Source organism: Anguilla rostrata, chromosome 1 (assembly GCF_018555375.3).
Source record: "Anguilla rostrata isolate EN2019 chromosome 1, ASM1855537v3, whole genome shotgun sequence".
Lineage (NCBI taxonomy): Eukaryota > Metazoa > Chordata > Actinopteri > Anguilliformes > Anguillidae > Anguilla > Anguilla rostrata.
Genome location: NC_057933.1, coordinates 37,558,281 through 37,573,532, shown reverse-complemented (window position 1 = coordinate 37,573,532; position 15,252 = coordinate 37,558,281). Strand labels below are relative to the sequence as shown.

Here is a 15,252-nt window from a genome sequence, read left to right as displayed (position 1 = left end):
GTAGAAAGAGTTAAATATGGTAAATATTACGCAGCCAAATAACCCCAATTTCAGTTAGGTTATTTCAAAGAAAACAATACAGATAACATTCGCAATTAAGTATGGCACAATGGGTATAACAACTGTTTTAGAATGTCATTGCGTCACCCGGATCATTTTAGCAGCCCGGATCAAAATAGGTATGACAGAACATAATGAAAGCCCATGAATGAGAGTGTAGCGTCACCTCTTTCGTCAGCTTAGAGTCTAAAATGTTGCCATATTGGCGCAGTTTTTGTTTTCTTTGACACAAAACTCTGCCATGTCTCGTCTCGTCACCCCAAAAAACACATGAACTTTCTAACAACACACCGTGCGCCGTGTGCATCGTCTTCCCCCACCGACATTTGATTGGTCTACTGAAATTTGATCTCCTTGTTGCCGACCTCGGCACTAAATTGCGCATGGTCTGTCAATCTTTTTTTTTTTGCAGTCAGACACTAGTGGCTCCGTTTATAAACAAACATAATATTATGTTAATCACGTTGTCATATTGCTTATTACTGATAATGAAATACAAGTTTGATTTACTGCCGTCGGCACAGGTTTCTGATGTAGGCTACTTTTTAATTTGCCAGAACGTCTCATAATGACAAATGCTGGTTCAGTCGGTTCGCATATAATCAAACTGGTTTAAGCTTGTGGACCGGACCGGACCGGCAAAACCGGAAACTGACCTAACCCTAATCTGGAGACATATTCAACATGCTGAAAGACAACAAAGAGAAAAGGATGAAAAGCAGGAGAAGAGCCTACAACAAGCACAGTTTGCATTCTATTCGGGTCAACAGCAGGGTGTGAATGACGGCCAAGGCAAAGGGGGCCAGAGATGCAGAGGAAGAGGAACGCCGGGCCCACAAAATGGACAGTGGAATAGACAGATGCAAGAAACAGGTGAAAACCGCATCTGCTATACTTGTCAGCAGACAGGACATATTTCCAGGAACAGTCCTCAGAGGAGAAACAATCAGGGCAGACAATGGAAATTGCAAGGGCAAGCACCACTACTGGGAGTGACTGCCTACAATCCTGGGACAGAACAAGAGTTTGGGACACAATAGGATGAGGCCAGAGGAGAGAGCGCAGTACACATAACAACACACACACAATTAACAAGAAACCACTCAACCTTTCCTAGGCATCTGGGTGTCAGGTAAGAAATTGCCTTTTTTAGCAGACACAAGAGTGACAATGTCTGTAATCAGAAAAAGAGATTTGTCACATGTAAAACTAACAGGTGAAAAAACAATGACAATAGGGGCATCAGGTCATACAACGGAGGAACATTATTCTGAGCCACTGGAAGTAAAAATGGAAAATACTGTGTTAAGACACTCATTTTTGATGTATATTTCATGGCCTATTAATTTTTTAGGAAGGGACTTAATTTCTAGAATAAACCTGCAAGTTAATGTAACCGGCGCAGGATGTAGTATAACATCCCTGGATGTAGGAATATTCCCGATAGAAGTTAGATTTAAAAAACCCTAACAAAAACCTTGTTATTATTCCAGGGATTTAACTGATGGCCACATGTTAAGTACGCTACGAGAATATGCAGAAGAGCTAATGGAACAGCCCTCAGTTTTACAAGTGATGGCAATGTACTAGGGTTGTCAAAAATATCGATACTTCGATACATACTCGATACTAAAAATTTGAAACGGATACAATACTCATTTGCAACAGTGTCTATCAATGCCAACAGCGCTTTCTCCGCCTCCTCCACTAGCCACACACACACCCACCCCGCACCGCTGCAGACCGGCACAGTCAGCAGCCGTCAGCTGGGTTGTCGCCAGCAAAACAGTGTGCAATTCCCAAAGAAAATGGCCTTGTCAACATGGCAAGTGCTGCAGAGCCTCCGCGACCAGTTTTGGTCAAAAAACAGCAGAAGTTCTGTTTGGAAGTATTTTGCATTTGAGGCAAACGAACAAGGAAAGGCTAAGGATCGATAGGCCTATATGCAAACAAGTGGTGACGACAAAGCACAGTAGCACATCAAACTTGGCAAAGCACCTGAAGGACCGACACCCCAGTCTCTATAAGGAATTTTGAGAGGTTAGTGAAAGCTCCCGTTTCAACATAACCGCCGTAACCTCCCGCTCTCCCTCCTCTCTCGCTTCCAGTGTCACTGCTTCACTCCCCACTCTTGAATCCTTCTCCAACCTTCCCACTGACTCTGCATCCTCCGCTCTGTCTTCCTCGCTCTCCTCAGCACTTGACTCTCTCTGTCCTCTAGTCTCCAGGCCGGCACGCTCGTCCCCTCCCAGTCCGTGGATGTCTGACCCCCTCCGAACCAACCGGGCCAGCCTACGTGCAGCGGAGAGGAAGTGGAGGAAATCCATGGCTCAATCCAACCTGTCTGCCTACCAGTCTATGCTAGCTACATTTTCTACTGCTGTAACCTCTGCCAAAATTAATTATTATCAAACAAAAATTAATAAATCTGCCTCTAACCCTCATCAACTGTTCTCCATTTTCTCCTCTCTCCTCAGCACTCCTCCTTCCCCACTTCAGTCCTCCCTTGCTGCAGATGACTTCAATGAGAAAATTGCAGACATCCGCAGCTCCTTCACGTCCACCGCCACCCTTCCCCACTCCCCCATCTCTGTTCCCTCCCCTTGTTTCTCCACTTTCTCTCCCCTCACTGACTCTGATGTTTCCCAGCTCCTACTCTCCCACCGCCCTACCACCTGTGCTCTTGACCCCATCCCTTCCTCTCTCCTCCAGACTATCACACCTGACACCTCCCTTGTGAACTCCTCCTTGTCTTCTGGATGTTTCCCCTCTTCCTTCAAGCTGGCCCACATCACCCCACTGCTGAAAAAGCCCACTCTGGATCCCTCCGTCATCCAGAACTACCATTCTGTTTCCCTTCTTTCTTTCCTATCCAAAACAATTGAACGAGCTGCTTCTAACCAACTCTCCTCTTTTCTCTTACTAAACAACCTCCTGGACCCCCACCAGTCCGGCTTCAGACCTGGCCACTCGACAGAGACCGCACTCCTCTCGGTCAGTGAGTCGCTTCACGCCGCACAAGCAGCCTCCCATTCATCTGTCCTGATCCTCCTAGACCTTTCTGCTGCCTTTGACACAGTCAACCACCCCATCCTCCTGTCCTCCCTGGCAGCTATGGGGATCTGTGGCACAGCACTAGACTGGATCGAGTCCTACCTCTCCGGTCGCTCCTTCCAAGTCGCCTGGGCTGGTGCAGTATCGGCACCTCGCCCCCTTGCCACAGGAGTTCCCCAGGGCTCAGTCCTTGGTCCCCTCCTATTCTCCCTGTACACCCAATCTCTTGGTCCTGTAATCTCTGCCCATGGGTTGTCCTATCATTGTTATGCCGATGACACCCAACTCTTTCTCTCCTTCCTCCCCTCTGACACACAGATCTCTGCTCGCATCTCTTGCCTGAGGGACATCCAGAGCTGGATGGATAACCACCATCTTAAGCTGAACCCAGGTAAGACAGAGATGATCTTCATCCCTGCTCCATCCTCTAACCTTCTTGACTTTTCCATTTCCCTAGGGGACACCGTGGTGTTATCACCCACCGCAAAAAACCTTGGAGTGGTGATGGACAACAGACTGTCCCTCTCACAGAACATCACGGCGGTGAGTCGAACGTGCAGGTTCTTCCTGTACAACATCCGGAGAATCCGCCCCTTCCTCACCACCTATGCAACCCAGCTCCTGGTTCAAGCGATGGTCCTGTCCCGCCTGGACTACTGCAACTCGCTGCTGGCTGGTCTGCCAGCATCCGCCATCAGACCCCTGCAGCTCATCCAGAATGCTGCAGCGCGTCTGGTCTACAACCTCCCCAGACATTCCCATGTCACCCCCCTGCTCACTGACCTCCACTGGCTGCCTGTTATGGCTCGCATCAATTTAGACCTTGGTGCTTGCATACCAGCAGCTCTAGGCTCAGCACCAGCATCCAGAGGATCATCAGACCCTACACACCAGCCAGACCTCTCCGTTCTGCCACCTCTGGACGCTTGGCACCTCCCCCTCTTCGCGTCTGTACTTCCCGCTCCCGTCTGCTGTCTGTCCTGGCCCCTCGCTGGTGGAATGACCTCCCCGTGGCGGTCAGAACAGCAGAGAATCTTACTACCTTCAAACGCAGACTAAAGACTCATCTCTTCAGGCTGCACCTCTCCCCACCCCTCCCTAGCCTATAGTTTAGCTCAATGTACCTAGTTAGGTAATACGATTACGTTAGTTTATTTGACAGGATTGTTTTTTGTCTGATTAGGCAAATGTGTTTCCAGTGCTAGTTTGTACTTGGTAGGATTGTTGTTTGCTGAACAGGTTACTCTACAGGGTTGGAGTCCTGATCGATGTGGTCACTTCTGGCACTACGATTTTTACTTGACTCTAGTGTGTTTCTTTTGCACCTCTGCACCTTGAACTAATGCACTTGTTGTACGTCGCTCTGGATAAGAGCGTCTGCTAAATGCCTGTAATGTAATGTAATGTAACATCACTGACTACGTTTACATGCACAAAATATTCCGGTTTTTGCCCTTGTTCCGAAAAAGACAATATTCCTACTAAGCTGTGTACATGGCTAATGAAAATGAATATTCCACTAATATTCCCATTTACATGCAGCCGTGCATACTCCGATTAACGTAATGATCGATGCCCTAACATGTCGTTTATAACGTCAAAATAGGATTTTTTCAAAGTTTTCCACCGGTGGCAGACTTGTTCGACCATGCGAACACAGCCTCCCTCTTTCATTTGTTCAACTACCTTCTTGAAAAGGTCGGCGTTGCGATATTTGTGCATATCCAAAAACCTGTTGATATCCCAGCCTTTCATAATGTTTAAAAGTAGCTGAGTTTCTCTTTCCGACCAGAAATGTGGGCTTTTCTTTTGTGCATGCATCTCTACCCCAGACTTGCAAACTGTTGGCTAGTTGGCTTGTTTACAACGCACAGAGCTGACCGTAAACAGGCAAGCCATGTGTTACAAAATGCGGTAAAACCCCAACTGAGACGCATATTCCGAATGTGCTGTATACATGTCCAAAGAATGCTCCTGAAACCCGAATAATATTGGCATATCCCACGTCTTAATCGGAAAATGCTACATTTGGAATAAGGCCTAATTCCGAATACCCAAACGGAATATGCTGTTTACATGACCCGTATCAGATTCGGAATATTGTCATTTTCGGAATAATAGTGGAAAATTAGTGTGCATGTAAACGTATTCACTGAAGCATTAAACATTTATCAAACGTCAGCGTGTTTATTATTAGCCGTTAGCCGTCAGCCACATTAGCCGTTTGTTAAACTAAGCTAGTCCAAACGTTAGCTACATAGAGCTAGCTGCTAATGTTAGCTACATAGAGCTAGCTACTAACGTTAGTTACATAGAGCGAGTAAACGACAGTGTTAATGTAACAAGATAAAAAATTATTTCCGTTTGAGTGTTGTTTCTCTTATAGTCCCAGATTGAAGCTGAGGAAAGTCGACCTGCGACGAGACCGAAACACTCGCAGTCTACCCTACCAACTCTACTTGAACAGCAAGGAAAATATGATGCAAAGTCACAAGAAGCAAAAAAAATAAACAGGGCCGTAGCAGAGTATTTATGCATAGATCAGGTCCCTGTTTACACCGTGGAGAAACCTGGGTTCCATCAACTTATTCAACAACTGAATCCCAGGTATGGCCTTCCTTCATGGAATTATTTCACGTACACTGAAATCCCTGCTCTATACAATACAACAAAACAAACAATCTTGGAGCAGCTTGGGGGGAAACCCTACTTCTCATGCACCACTGACCTTTGGACCAGCAGAGCCACATCCACATTCATGGCAGTAACCCTGCAATTTATAACTGAGTCCTGGGACATGTAGAGCTGGTGTTTGGCCTGTGTTGGGCTGCACTCAGAGCATACAGGGGACAGCTTGAGGGAGGCTTTGGAGGAGATTTTACAGGAAACATGGAACCTGGACATTTCAAATATGGCAGGTATCACTACGGACAGTGCTTCAAATAATAAGAAAGCATTTCAGGAGGATTTCACATGGGTCCCCTGCTTTGGCCACGACCTGCATTTAGCCATTAACAAGGGCCTGGATATAGACCGTGTCTCTGGAGCATTATCTAGTTTGAGAAAGACAGTGGCAGCTTTCAGCAGGTCAACAAAGGTGGTCTGACAGCTAAAGAAGAAACAAAAAGGGCGGAGTGTAGCACAGTGGGTAAGGAACTGGGCTTGTAACCGCCGTTGTACCCTTGAGCAAGGTACTTAACCGGAATTGCTTCAGTATATATCCAACTGTATAAATGGATGCAATGTATAAATGCTATGTAAAAGTTGTGTAAGTCGCTCTGGGTAAGAGCGTCTGCTAAATGCCTGTAATGTAATGTAATGTAAAACGAATTACAGTAGCCAGAACACAGACTGATCCATGACGAGCTGACACGCTGGGACTCAACTTTTGAAATGGTGGAGAGGTTTCTAGAACAGCAACAAGCGGTCTGTGCAGTTTTAGCAGATGATAGGAAGAAGTGGCACCCCATGCCAAAAGATTAAGATATAACACTTATTGAGACTGTAAAAGAGGTACTGAGCCCAATAAGCTATTTCACTGATGCTCTTAGTGGAGAAAAGCATACCACTCTCTCCTCTGTCCTACCTCTAACCTGGAAGATATATTCAACTTTGACAGTTGAGGACTGACAGCAGCCTAAAGAAGGTGAGAAGATCTCAAACACAGGTATGAGGACAGGCATCTGCAGCTGGTATTGAACACAGCCACCTTTGTTGACCCACGATTCAAGGACAGTTATACTACATTAAAAGAGAAAGTTAAACAACATCTTATGGATAATGTAAAGTTGAGAGGCCCAAGTCAGCAAACATCTTCGGGTGCAAACCAACCTGCAAAGAAAACAAGAAAAGATCTGAAGGGACTATTAACAAACATTCAGGGGGAAAAAAAAAGAAACAACATGGAGATGATCTACACAGATGAGGATGCCGAATTCAGGATCAGGAATGAGTTCACATTGTATGAAAATATGCCTGAGCTGAGTGCTGAACAGGACCCACTAACATGGTGGAAAACAAATGAGAACACCCTACCTCACCTTGCCCAATGTGCCAAGAAATACCTGTGCATAGCTGCTTCAAGCTGTGCTTCGGAGCGTGTGTTTAGTACATCAGGGCTCATTTGCAGCCCGAGAAGGGCAAGACTTACAGAGGAGCACATTGACGTGCTTGTGTTTGTCGAAAAAAATTAGCAAATTGCAAAGCAAGTTCAGGCCACAGAAACAGTCATTCACCTTTGATTAGCATGTGTATTGTTGCCTTTTGTAGCCAATAGAGGGAAGACAAAATCCTGTGGATGGACTTAAAGACACTGAGAAAACTTCATCTAATGCTAAGTTTCTTATTGTAATGTATGTAATGCAGGGGATACACAGTGGAAATGAGGCAATTTTTTTTTTTTTTTTACCTTTCAGATAAAATGTTGTTTCACCATACTGGGAAAAAGTGATTTCCTCTCCTCCTGCTCATTCCCTTCCTTCTTGAGGGGGTATAATTTATCCCCATAAAGCTAGGATTCAAGCCCCATCTGCCTGCCGTTAGTCTGCCAGATATCTGTCCATTGTCAGTCTGAATTAACAGCTGGCACACATAGTTTGCCCTTTATTGCCTTTTGTGTGTTTTAATATTTTTTGTGCACTTTGTAGTCTCAGGCTTTTTGAATAGGTGTAGCTGCTATAAGAATACTGTCTTACAAAGATGTTGTTAACTAGTTGCTTGCTACCTAGGCATAGCCAAGAAATGAAAGCTTTTATTTTATTCTAGTAAATTTTACTGTTTTTATTTATTTATCTGTGACTTGTTGGCTTGCCTAAATATTTAAAGTGGTCTTGCACTACCTCAGACAACTTAAAAATAGTGTTGTCATTGATGTTACAGTAAGGTGGTTGTTTGTTTTTTTGCACTACCTCAGAGAACTTAAAAATATTGTTGTCATTGATGTTACAGTAAGGTTGTTTTTTTGCACTGCCTTAGAAAAATTTTTAAATATTGTTGTCATTGATGGTACAATAAGGTTGGTTTTTGCACTACTTTAGATAATTTTAAAAATATTGTTGTCTTTTACAGCAAGGTTTATTTTGCTCAAACTCAGACAACTTTAAAATATTGTTCCCATATTATGTTTATTAAAAATATTTTTTATGCCTCTTAATGTCATTTTTTTCCCGTGGTATCGAAAATGGTATCGAATATCGATATTTTCCTGGGTATTGGTATTGAAGTTAGAAATTCTAGTATGGTGACAACCCTACAATCTCCTGTGAGGAGGGTCCGAATAAATTTTTTGATAGTGAATTTTTACTGACACAAAAAATATTAGAAAATAGTAATTGGCGATATTTTTGTGTCTGACACCCAGGTTGCAGCCCTAGTAATGCTAAACGAAGAGCAATTGTTTTTGTGGGATGGGGATCCACATGAAGTTGTCCCCGGTAAGGCAAATTGTATTAACAAAGGAATAGGCTTTCTAGTTAGGCACTCTAATTTTGAAGAAACCACAGTAAAGACAAACAATCGTTCCCGAAGAATTAGAGAAACTGTCCACTTGTCCACAAGAAAAATGCAGAACTCAAAGAGAGGCAGGAGAACTTTCGAATTCAGCAGGCTGCCTCACAGCTGACTTTAAACTTGTAGCAGCTCCTGCTGTGGGACACCCGGGAGCTGGTTCACCTCAGTCCTAAAAAACAGTCCATAGTGCCAAAGCACAAAAAAGAATCACAACACAGAGGATGAAAACCAGCAGAAGCACAAATCAGCCCTTACCTTCAGGACCTATAGGTCCCCATTGTGCAGCTTCAGTCTTCCTTGAAGGTGTGCCATGTGAATCCATTCTGGACACCGGTTCACAGGTCACAACCATTTCTGAATCCTTTCATAAAGACTATCTATCTTCCCTTTCCATTCAGCCGATTCATGCCCTTCTTGAAATTGAGGGTGCTGGGGGACAGCATGTTCCCTATCTTGGCTACATAGAAACTTGCATTTCTTTCCCCCACATTATCACTGGCAAGGAAGAAGAGCTAGTTGCATTAGCACTTGTAGTCCCAGAATGTCACTTTAATAGCAGAATCCCCCTGTTGATTGGGACTAATGTCCTAGACAGACTTTATCAGCATGGCATTGAACAAGGTGGTCTTGAGTTTACACGCCGGCTTGACTTCAGTGACAATTATTCACTGCTTTTCCTGCATATTGCCCAGACCCACAGGGCTAACAGTTGGACATGCCCTGTTAGATTACACGAAAGAAACTCCATCACCATTCCTGCCAAACAAAAACCCATGATATCACACCACTTGATTCTGAACAACGTGCTTCTTGTCACACTAAATCAGATAGTGACAAGCTCAAGTTTGACCTTGATGACTCACCAGTCTCAGAACAATGGAGAAAGCGCATCATTGATAAGCTTAAGTCCATTCCAGAAGTCTTTGCTGTCGATGACCTTTCATACGGTTATACCACTTCTGTGAAACACCACATCAGACTGCAGGATGAGACACCTTTTAAGGAGAAGCCAAGGCCTATTCATCCTTGTGACAGGGAGGCTGTCAAACAACATCTCAAAGAACTGCTTGATACAGAAGTTATTCGAGAATCAGAGCGCCCTTTTTCTTCACCAATAGTATTAGTGCAAAAGAAGAATGGAAGGATTAGGCGATGCGTCAACTACAGAAACTTAAACGCACGCACCATTAAAGATGCATATTCCCTCCCAAACATTGAGGAGACATTCACAGCCTTAAATGGTGCCAAATGGTTTTCTGTAATGGACCTCAAATCTGGATATTACCAGGTTGAGATGGCTGAAGAAGACAAGCCTAAAACTGCATTTGCATGTCGTCTGGGCTTCTTTGAATTCAATCGGATGCCGCAGGGTGTCACAAATTCACCAAGCACTTTCCAACGCCTAATGGAAAAATGTGTCTGTGACCTGCACCTGAACGAAGTGCTCGTATTCCTGGACAACTTAATTGTTTTTTCGGAGACACTGGAAGAACATGAGATCAGACTCATGCAGGTGCTGAACCGCCTCAGAAATTACGGTTTAAAGTTGTCTCCTGAAAAATGTCATTTCTTCAAGACCTCGGTTAAGTACCTTGGTCATGTGGTGGATGCTCAAGGAGTCCACGCTGACCCTGATAAAACTTCTGCCTTAAAAGCCTGGCCTCGCCCTTCAAACAGGAAGGAGCTGAAATGTTTTCTGGAATTAGCAGGATATTATCAGTGTTTTGTCGAAGGGTTCTCCTGGATAGCCAAACCTCTTAACTGCCTGACAGCTGGTTATTGTCCATCAAAGAAAGGTGTACAAAAGAAACTATGCAGACTGCCCCGCGAACACCAATTAGCCTTTCGGTGAGGAGTGGATCCCTGAATGTGAAACTGCATTCCAAACTTTAATCCAAAAGTTAACATCTGCATAATTCCTTATCCAGGCTGCAACCATCGTCATCTTCGCTGTCTTCATCGCCGTGGACACAGCCACCGGACTTTGCTGTACTGTTCCAAGGGAAGCAGTAGGAAACTGGAAAGGAGGGCTTAATTTTAGTTGCATTTTTTTCTGAGATCTCAGGTTTTATTCAATTTTTGTTGTTAGATCCAACGGTACCTTAAAGAACTCAAAGACTAAACTCAAATGCAGACTAATGGAATTGAGGACTGAATTGTAGAATTTAAACAAAGTGACTTTTTTCCCCTACAAACGACAAACTGGTAACCAAAAGGGTGAAACATTCTACTTTTAAGGGTAGCAATGGTGACAGTTGAATGTGTACAGTTGAATTCTAATTGAAAAGTGCAAGTTTAATTGTGATTTTATTTTTTTTAATTATTAGTTTTTTACTGAAGGTAACAAAAAAAGTATTGGTTAACAGAATTGTAAACTGACAATGATTCCTGAGTTAAATTGAACAAGGAGTTAAGTACATTTTATACATTTTCATTCATCTTCATCAAGTCTGTTGTCATGTGCATTATTGTGGGGTGTAGATCTTAACTGCTTTCAGTGTTTCAGAGTCTTACTAAAGCCAATCTCCTTACCGAACCTAGAGAACCTACCGTAGATAGAATAAGAACTGTGCAGCCATTGTAGTTCATTAGGTCTTTTAGATTGATACCATTGATGTTGAACACAGCGTTAGACAATAGATACATTCTCCCCGAAAAGGGCTTGAACAGTTTCTTCTATTTGGCCAAATAAAAGTTGTATTGCTGAATTACTCTGCAACCTGATTGAGTTACTTGCCTTTGCCTTTACTTACCATTGAAGGTAAAGTCTGCGACAGCACTTTCAAAAATATTTGTTTTGTCATATTTGTTTGAGATATTTGGGATATGTGGGATCAATATTTGAAGATTATTTCAATGCTCTGTGTCAAACACTGCAGCAAACACTGATAGTATGTGTGTAGTGTTATGTGTAGTCTTAAAATTCCACCATGGTTTGTATAGTAAATCACATGTATCTTTGTGTGAATTTTTACAGTGTGATGAACGTGTACCATTTAGCACTTTCGCTTTGCTAGATGTTATCAATTCCCTGATAACCGCTGAGTGTCTGCATGTTGCATTTTTTTGTGTTGAGCTTGTTGAAGCTTGCATCGTAAGCTAGCCCCATGTCGTATCATTTAAAAGAAAGGAAATTATACGTGCCCAGATTGTTTCTGCACATAGTGTACTTGTTGAATTCAAAGTTAATTTGAATACACAGGCAAACTGGTGTTCATTTAGCATGTGACACGTTACGCCAGGTACAATGCACTTTTTATTCAGAGTAAAAAGTATCCAGTTCTTTTTTCTTTTTGTCATTGGTAAATTTAATTCCTTATGCTTTAATACACTGCTAGCTATATCCTAATAAGTGCTTATTAATTGAGACTGAAATGCTTTTGGCGCTGTGCCAAAAGGTTCACAGTGTATAAAAAGTTATGTGATAAGGGTTGATATGTGTAATAAACTACTTAAAGCCTTAAATCAAGGTTATTTTGGAGAAGTATTTGAAGTAAGTAATGTCACACTGAATTTGATTTGGAACTATATTTTTGTTGTACCAGCGAATCAGATTGAAAATGTCATTTGAACTATAGGTTGTATTAATGCTTAGTGATATTTCACACTAGATTAGAAGTCAGATATAACCTATATGGACAAGTGAGTGAATGTAACTGTGGATGTAACCTGTCTATAGGTCAGGTTTTGGTAAACGACAGGTTTGGTGTCAAGTCCGATGCCAGGAGAGCGTCCACAGAAGTCCACTGAAGGATAAAGATTTCCACAGGAGCATCCACTGTAGAACCGAGATTCCAGTTAACTGGATGGCGAGCCAAATCGACTGTGACTTTTGAAGAGCGATTCCCTTCCTCGCTTCCTGGTGTGGTAGGATAGACCTTAACACTGACACAAAATTAATGGGGCCCCAACGATCGATCTAAAGACTGCATTTAAAACCAAACTCCGGGTTCACAAAGGAAAAGAGGGTTTCTTTTGTGCGCACTTCATTATTTTAGTTTGTTTATTTTGGGTAAACTGAATGTCTAAATGTCTGAACTGTTGTCATAATTGTGTATTAATACACTTGTTCATGCAAACTCATTCTGGTGTCAAATCCTCATTACTGCTATTCAAACTCGGGCTCCTTGCGTCCTAGTTCTTTTGAGACTGGTCCATAGTCTTTTATTGGTAAGTGTAACAGTATTAAAGGGTAACCAGGGTTACAGATAGAACAGTTGACATTGGACAAGAGCATGCACAGACATATTTCCCAGCATTCTTTGCATATGAGAAAATAAAAGTAGTACCAAAGTAATGACCAGAAATTATTAAATTGAGTAGTTAAAACAAAATGTGTTAAGCAGAGTGGGCATTTAGGTGAAGTTTGACATGATCATAGACTAGCAAAAAAAAGAAATACACTGACCATGAGCATGATGAATATCATTATTGAAAGGTATATAAAACAGAGTGTACTAGCAAGTGGTTATATATACAGCTATTCAATGAACATGTCATGTTGCATAAAAAATCAGATGTACTTTTTCAGGTAGATTACTAGTAGTAATAATTATGAATGAGTCATGTTTTTAATGGGGTGTTGCAGACAGTACAGACATACAAATTGTATGTGGGTAGACAGAGAACAGGGCAAGGTAACATGAATGTGGCGTTTGCTGATAAGAACGTTTTGTACAGTAGCCAAGTAAAGGAGTTAGAATAGAAATGTCACAGTGGTCAGCTGTTGTAACTGTTTAAGAAAATCAATAAATGTGCCAGGATGAAATGCATATGGGTGGCGTGCGTGACTTTTGCTAAACTTATGCATTGAAGATTCAGTTAGTCTGAGACCAGCAGAAGCAACAGTTTAAAAACAATAGACAATTAATAGCTAGAAAACAAATTTACATTAAAGTAAATATTTGCATGAGGATTCAATCCTTCACCCTTGCAAATCTAAGGCAACAACATTAGCAGCGAGCCACCAAGGAAGTAGCAGTCTGTGGTATGAAATTTCTTGGTGCAATGTTCTTAGACCCAGACTCACTCAGCTCCGGTTATATTGCATGTGGCCTGGCTATATTGTAGCCGGCGAGAAAATGTTCACATTGAAAGCTAATGTTGTGGGTTAACTGAATACTACAGTGTATACCTTTGGTGAAAGACTTGCACGATTTCGTGCAGAAGGATCCATATGGCGTTTATATAGTGACAAAACCTGCGCACATAAAAACCAGGTGCATGCACTTGATACGAGCGCACAGAACAGTATCCGTGAGCAGAACACCATCCTCGCGAGGGAGCATTTGTGCTCTGCAAGCGCACAGAACAGTATCCGCAAGCGGAAAAGCATCCGAGGGAGCATTTGTGCTCTGCGTGCACAAATGCGGTCCTGCGAGCACGAGGCTGTGACAAGCGCTCACTCGACCCTCCCTTACGCACTCGCAACTGCTCAATACTCGCCCGTTCGTCAAGTTGACTTTTGCCACTTTGGAGGCGGAGACAGAATGGACAGTGGCTGATGTCTCCGCTCCTTTGATTGGTCACTTTCAACACCCACATCCTAATGATTTGAGAAAAATCAGTAGAATAAATTATATTCACAGTGTAGGCTACTACTGAGGATAAATTGGCGATTCCCAACCCAATTTAGCTCAAAACCCCACCCCGTAGTGTGACGAACTGCCGTGGCCTCCGATGTCGCAATGTGATTGGCTGAGACGCTCTCCACTCTGGTCTCCCTCTCTACTGTTCGTCAAACTGTTAGCTAGAGCCTAACATTATGCTAGCCAGCCTTATTGTCGCTAAAGTCTTCTACGATGGGAAATCAATGAATGTAATCTGACAGAATGTTTGTTAAAATAGTTAGCTACCTAACTAGCCACTTCATTGTCTCTAAATTGTCTCAGCAATTTTCGCCAATAGATATAGGTGCCGGTTCAATCCCAGGCAGCGGTACTTCCGGCTTGGTCAGACATTTCTACAAACACAGATGGCAGTGTTCGCAGGTGGGAAGCCGGTGAGGGTATGAGTCCTGATCATTGCATCAGCGACTCCTGCTGGTTGGTCGGGGCGCCTGTTCAGCAGGGAGGGGATCTGGGGGAGATAGCGTGAACCTCCACACACAGTGCGCTCTCCCAGTGAAACTCCTCGCTGTCAGGTGAAAAGAAGCGGCTGGTGACTCCACATGTATTGAAGGAGGCATGTGGTAGTCTACACCCTCCCCAGACCAACAGAAGGATAGCGCATCGACCAGGACCGTGATACACATCGGGAATTGGTATAACGACTAAATTGGGGAGAAAATGGGAGACAAATGGAAAAAAAAAAAGATATAGGTGCCTAAGCAATCTACTACTGGGTTCCTCTGCCTAGTTTACACTGCAGATTAGTATTCTTGAAGCATCTGTATTATTGTGCTATCTGCCTAATTTTGTTGATGTACCAGCTTGAATGTAAATTGAGTGCATGTGTAATGAAAAGGTCTCATTACACATGATTTTCCAGTGTTTGTCTATTGCTTCCCTTTTTGTAGTGTATGTGAACAGAAATCTTTCAAGTTTGTGTGTGTGTGTGTGTGTGTTTATTATTACATATTTATTTTCTTTGTCCTATTTATATGGAGGAATATTTTGGACAAAATTACAT

The 15,252-nt window shown here is 42.9% G+C and overlaps 1 long non-coding RNA gene across 1 annotated transcript in view; it reads left to right on the top strand.

Annotated features, from left to right (window-relative positions):
- LOC135239505 (uncharacterized) overlaps positions 1-14,917 on the top strand; it is a 678,135-nt gene extending 663,218 nt beyond the window's left edge. Inside the window, exon 2 of the long non-coding RNA XR_010325394.1 lies at positions 14,765-14,917. This is a non-coding gene — a long non-coding RNA (uncharacterized LOC135239505). The remainder of the gene's footprint in view (positions 1-14,764) is intronic.
- Positions 14,918-15,252: the final 335 nt, after the last annotated feature.